Source organism: Myotis brandtii, unplaced genomic scaffold, assembly GCF_000412655.1.
Source record: "Myotis brandtii unplaced genomic scaffold, ASM41265v1 scaffold148, whole genome shotgun sequence".
Taxonomy (NCBI): domain Eukaryota; kingdom Metazoa; phylum Chordata; class Mammalia; order Chiroptera; family Vespertilionidae; genus Myotis; species Myotis brandtii.
Genome location: NW_005355347.1, coordinates 762804 through 769449, shown reverse-complemented (window position 1 = coordinate 769449; position 6646 = coordinate 762804). Strand labels below are relative to the sequence as shown.

General features: G+C 40.2%; 1 protein-coding gene across 4 annotated transcripts in view; it reads right to left on the bottom strand.

The window, feature by feature from the left end:
* MAPK8 (mitogen-activated protein kinase 8) overlaps positions 1 to 4665 on the bottom strand; it is a 61704-nt gene extending 57039 nt beyond the window's left edge. For 2 of the 4 annotated variants that reach the window (XM_005861310.2, XM_005861309.2), the window contains exon 1: positions 4574 to 4665. The gene's annotated coding sequence lies outside the window, so the exon portion shown is untranslated. The remainder of the gene's footprint in view (positions 1 to 4573) is intronic. The other 2 variants (XM_014535670.1, XM_005861311.2) reach the window with 2 other exon arrangements.
* Positions 4666 to 6646: the final 1981 nt, after the last annotated feature.

Below are 6646 nucleotides of genomic sequence, written 5' to 3'. Positions count from 1 at the left end.
GCAGAGCATTGTCTTCTTTCTGAAGCGATTTGGCCTTGCAGTCGATGTTGATGGTTGACCTGGATCAACCCATGATTTTGTGCATTTGGGATTCTCAAAATAAATCCACTTTTCATCTAAACTTGAACATTTAAATATGCAGATTTTACTACCAGACTGTGGTCTTTCAGAACTACCTCCTACACCTTAGATTTCCAAAACATGTCAGCTCTTTGCAGCGTCAGAATTTAATAAATAACTGCTAAAACAAAGATAAGCAGAACATGAACTTTTAAAAAAATTACTGATTTTAGAGAGGGGGGAGAGAGAGAGGGGGAGAGAGAGAGAGAGAGAGAGAGAGAGAGACACTGATCTGTTGTTCTACTTATTTAAATATTCATTGGTTGCTTCTTGTATGTGTCCTGACGGGGGATTGAACCCTCAACCTTGCGGGACGATGCTCTAACCAACTGAGCTACCTGGCCAGGGCCCAGAATGTGAATTTTTTAAAGTAACAAATTACATAATAAACTGTCCTGTTTATCTTCACCAGTGTTTTCCTTCATTAGCAGAATAAAGAAGAGAGTGAATGGGTTTTTGGGTCCAGATTTACTTCTGTGATGTGCATAACAAGGAACAAGACTTTGCTGCTATCAGCTTGGCCCGTCCAGAAGATGGATGGAAGGATGAGCCTGAATGTGGAGACAAGCAAGTTAAACTAAATAGTTATATAAAAAGTACTTGGAGAAAACAGAGTGAGTTTAATGCAGCCATAGAGTCAGGCCTCACAATGAAAAATAATTCAGGCAAGGCAACAAAGTTTAGACATCAAAACCGCTGTAATCACCAGTAACCTTGGCAGGAAGCCACTGGGGTGATTTGGAGCTCCTGTCTATCTTCACCCATCCTGCGCTTGTGGCTGGCCACCAACAGCTCCCATCCTGACAGTAAATTCGATGTGTTAACCTGACTGGTGTTTTTGGATGACTTAACATTTAAACAATAAACAGAATAAAGCACACTATTCATTCAATCAGCTGAAGGCCTGAAGGAAACAGAGGCTGACTTATAAGTAGAAGGGAGCTCCTACTGCTTGCCTTAAGGCTAGGATATTGGGTTTTTTCCTGCCTTCAGACTTGAACTGAAATATTGGCTCTTCCTGGGTCTTTAGACTAGAACTTCCACCATCTGCCCTCCTGAGTGCCAAGCCTTTGGACTTGGACTGGAACTATACCATCAGTTTTCCAGGGTCTCCAGCATGCCACCCACAGAGCTTGGGGCTTGTCAGCCTTCATAATCATGTGAGTCAATTTCTTATAATAAACATCTTTCCATTCATCGTGGTGGTACTATTTCTCTAGAGAACCCTGACTAATACATCATCTCACTCTTTACTCGAGGTATTTCTTCTGTATCACTCTCTTTCTTCTACCTCACGATGGTTCCCTGCTGCCTTTCCCCGCTTCATCTTCTACCTAGGACTCTGCTCAGATGTCACCTTCTCAGAAATCCCTTACATAGACAGTTTCTCTAAAATGGGTCCTCTAGCTGGAGCGGTGTAGCTCAGTGGTTGAAAACTGACCTATGAATCAGGAGGTAGGGCATGCAGGAGGTAGCCAATCAATGATTCTCTCTCATCAATGATGCTTCTATCTCTCCTTCTCCCTTCCTCTCTAATATAAATAAAAACATTTTAAATATTAAAATAAAATGGGACCTCTAGTCACACCCTCCCCATCATTCTGTTTCATGTTTCTTCAAAGCACTTACTACTCGGACATTTTACTACATTATAGTTTTCTGTCCTAAATGTAAATTCTAAGAAAGCATGAAATTTGGTCTGTTCATGAATAAATCGCCAGAACCCAGACTAGTATTTGGCAAATAGTAGGCATTCAAATAGATGTTGAATGAAGAACAGATGAATAAACTAAGTTCCCCTTATAAACTGTCCATCATTCTCCTCCTCTCAAAGATTATTTTATGGGAGAAATAGAAATATGTGATTGACTAGTTTAATCTCTATTATTGCTGTGTAATTTTTACACCAGTTATGGCCAAGGTGGCAGAACCACATGCCACGTTAAGGAACTGCTTAGGGCTACTTTCTAGCAGGTATTTAATAAGCTTCAAAATGATATTTCTGTGTATAGTGGGCATGCACTCACTGTAAGATTAGGTCTAACTAATGAAGTCGGACTACTTTCAGAATATGGTAAGAGTTTCTTGGCCACACACTAAAACCAAGTCATTGTTTCAAAATTCACATTAAATTTAACATCCCTTAATATCAGCCCTTAACTGGCTTCTAGAGCAGATCTCAGCTGCCACTAAGTAAATGCATCTCTTAAGTTCCATGTATTTTTCAAAGTTCACTCATCAATTATATTTGAAATAATTAATACAGAAATGGGATCTGTCCAAACTAAGTTGACATAAGTAGAATCAATATCCTAAGTGTAAGGTGCATTCTAGGGCAACCTCCTCCCACTCCTTTCCAAAAATGTTGTAGCTGACTAGCTATTTCAGTGTCTCACAACACAAGCTTTTTCCTTTCCCCAGGAAGGAAGAGTCCTACTGGGTGGTGTGCAAGCAGTACAACACTTAGTGGCTCTCCTGCAGGAGGGAACAGAGCCTCCAAGCAGCGAGCAAACCCAGGTCTGAGCAACACAATGCAGGCCCACGCAAGGCAGGCTGCATGCTTCAGTCACTGCAGGCACTAGCACCAATTGAGAAAACCAGAATTTTACTCTCTTCTCACTCATGGTATACTGCCAAAGGGAAATTCTATAATTTTGCAACTGAGATTGCACATTGAACAGACAGATAATGGGTAAGAGCACTGGTTATCTTCCTAAAACTGAGGCGGGAGAGTGGGAGGGGGGTATGTTAGATAACAAAAGAGCTCCCAAAAGAAAATGTCTAACTGGGAAATTCCCCCATTTTTACACTCTGACTGGGATTTTTCCTCACTGATTCCTATTGCAACCATAAAGCTAGAGGGCCATGTTACTTCCCTTCCTTCCCATTCAAGTTCAATAAAAGGACCCATTAACAAATCTCTTCCTTTGCTCCCTTTAACACAGATGAGAAGCAGGACTTCTCAAAAGAGATGTTATTAAAATACCAAAGGGAAAGAAAAGGAAATAAGGAAAACTACAACATAACAAGGTTGCAACACAAATCTATATAATGGCTAACCTTAAAATTTAAGCAACTGACCTCAGAAGCTATCTTACTATAATCCTCACAACAAATAAACTACTAATAAGTATTAAGATTTAAGAAGCTGATTATTAAAACAAAATGAAGTAAAGCCAACAGGCAAGAAGAAACAAAATTCTCTACTTATACACCATCTTTAAAGCCGAGTAGGGTGAAATTACTGCCATCATACTTTTCTTAATGCCGTGTTTTCTAGTTTAGTAATTCTCTAATTTAAATTTGCATAAGAATTAATGTTCTTGAGTGTGTGTGTGTGTGTGTGTGTGTACAATTAAAACAAAATGAAGTAAAGCCAACAGGCAAGAAGAAACAAAATTCTCTACTTATACACCATCTTTAAAGCCGAGTAGGGTGAAATTACTGCCATCATACTTTTCTTAATGCCGTGTTTTCTAGTTTAGTAATTCTCTAATTTAAATTTGCATAAGAATTAATGTTCTTGAGTGTGTGTGTGTGTGTGTGTACGCAAAAGATTTCATAGTGTCTTTTATGAGTTAAGGAACTCTCAAGGTGATTCTGGCTTTTGTTTTACATATTGACCTTAACTCTAGTATACACCAGATTCCATTCTTCTAAACAATTCACAAAACTTGCACAGTCAAAATCATCCCTGAAAAGTCCTTAAATCGTAACACATGATCACATTCAGTACAATAACATTTAAGTCTGCCCCAAATATGAAATTCTCACCCTATGGGAGACATGCAGGAACTAATACAATAGAGTGAATAGTAGGTTCCTGTCTCCAGGGGCCTAAACTCACTGTGATGGGCAGATTTGTCAGTGCCACTAAAATTGTCATCTGTCTGCAAGACCTGCATAGCTGGAGACTAAAGCTAAACTTTTACATGAAAAAAAATGTTACTACCATAAGCATTCAAATAATGAAGCTTCAAGGAAGAGGTTAGAATCTTATAAAAATGAACTCATCTGACTCAATCTTTATTAAAGAGCCTACGTGAGGGCTGAATAATGGCCCTCTACATTTGAGACTCCTCCTCCTCTTTCCTTCTGTGCACTAATCTCTTCTGAAGAGGTGAGGATCTACTCCCACAGTTCCTTTATAAAAAAAAAAGTAGAGAACAAATCCTATAAGTATCAGTAAAATTAGCCTATTTCTTTAGAGTTTTCATGAGAGCAGAAAATAAATTATTCCAGCCAAGAGATTACCTCGATGTCCAGGCCACCACCGGTTCCTTCTGCTATATCACCAATCATACCTAATCTGCCCTCTCTTCTAGAGGAAGCTGACCCTGACAAAGGGGGTGGGGAGGAGACGGCCTGGTTTGTACTTCTGCAATTGGACTTTGTAAGATCTATCCATAAACAGGTTTAATTGAGCTTACTTTAGTAAAATAAGCCTACTTACTTATTACATCCCAACCACATAAGACAGGTGTCCTTTCACAATTTCTATATTTTGAGCAGGATGCATTCAGTTAAAACAGTGGCCACCACAGAAAATCACTAAGCCTTAGAACTGGTTTCCGAGGTTTCAGACATTTGCTTTAGGCAGTGTCAACAATACAGTGACATGCTTCGGACACCTTTTAAACAACGATAACAAACTTTAAATAATAGAACCCAATATGGGTATGGTATTTATCATTAACATCTCAGTTAGTTCATATCCAAGACTCTAAAATACTTTGTACTCAAAATGGCAAAAATCTCAAGATATTAGAAAGCTGGCTCTGGGCTTCTCAGCTGGAGCTAGATTATTCATGGTAGTGGCTAAATGCAATGCCAATTTTCTCCATGACACTCTATTCAATAAAAACAGGGAACCTAATTTGTAAGAATACTAGTGGCCCAGTGCACGGATTCGTGCACACTGAAAGGAAATTAATTAGAAGAAATATTTTAATATCTCTATTCGCCCTTTCTCTATAATAGAAGTGTCAGAGATTAAAGAAAATTAGTAAAACATATAAGAAAATAATATATAAATTAATAAATAAACAATAACAACATGATATAACAACAGACATGATAGAAAACAACAAAAACATGATATAAAAACATGGATAAAAACAATGACTAATAAATTGATTAAACTTGTTCTAATATCTCCCTGTACACCACACTAAGAGTAAAAACACTTTCAGAGTGCTTGAATAATTTCCCTTGTGATGAAGTATTTACAACTTTAACTTTAATGTCCTATGCTCTTTGAGCTCGAGAGAAAGCAACATATAACTGACCATGTCTGAAAACAGGTTCAGGTAGGAATATTCCTACTCTGTCTAGAATTTGTCCTTGTGATTTATTAATAGTCATGGCAAATGCTGGCATCAAGGGAAACTGTCTTCAAATTAATTTAAATGGGAGGCCAGTGTCAGATGGGGACAAACCAACTCTTGGAATCAGAACAACCTCTCCCTTTGCAGATCCTGTTATACTTCAGCTTCGATAATGTTAGGTCATAATCTTTTGATAATAAATCTAGTACCATTACAAAGACCTCATTTACTATTAAGATTTCTCAGTAGCATGATGATTGCACCTACTTTCAATTTTAATTTATGACACGGCATTCCCGAAGGAGTAACACTATTAAGAAATTCAATGGGAGAATTTTCCTTTTCGGCATCATCCGTTGAATGGATGGATTCATCACTCAAATGGTACACTGTGACAATAGCTGGTCTTCAGATACATTCTGCTGACAACACCAGCTTCTTTCAGCTTCAGAGGTACGTTATGCCAATAGTTGGTCTTCAGACATATTCTGTCGATGCTGCTGCTTTTTTTCAGCTTATCAATGTCAACAAAAACAACCAAATTCACAATAGACAATGACAGATCAAAACACTTGTGTGCAATTGGCGCCAGTGAGAGCTTTATATGTATCGCACATACCTGGCGCCTTTGTATACAGATTAACCCACCATCTTTGTTGGCTTAATTTGCATACTCACTCCTGATTGGCTGGTGAGCATAGTGGAGGGAAGGTCAATTTACATGTTTCTCTTTTATTATATAGGACTAGAGGCCCGGTGCACAAAAATTTGTGCACTCGGGGGGGAGAGGGGGTCTCTCAGCCCATCCCGTGCCCTCTCACAGTCTGGGACCCCTCACGAGATAATGACCTGCTGGCTTAGGCCTACTCCCGGGTGGCAGAGGGCAGGCCCAATCCCTAGGTGCAGCCCCTGGTCGGGCTCAGAGCAAGGCCGACTGGGGAGTTGGGGCGCTGCCCCCAGTCATGCACAGAGTAGGGGGGATCGGGAGGTTGCGATGCCACCCCTAGTCACGCTCGGGGTACAGCCGATTGGAGGGTTGGGGCACCGCCCCCTGTCACACTCAAGGCAGGGTCGATAGGGAAGTTGCGGCGCCACCCCCTGTCACGCACAGAGCAGGGCCCATCAGGGGGGTTGGGGCTCCGTACCCTGTCACACACAGGGCAGGGCCGATCAGGGGGTTGAGGAGCTCCCCCCTGTCA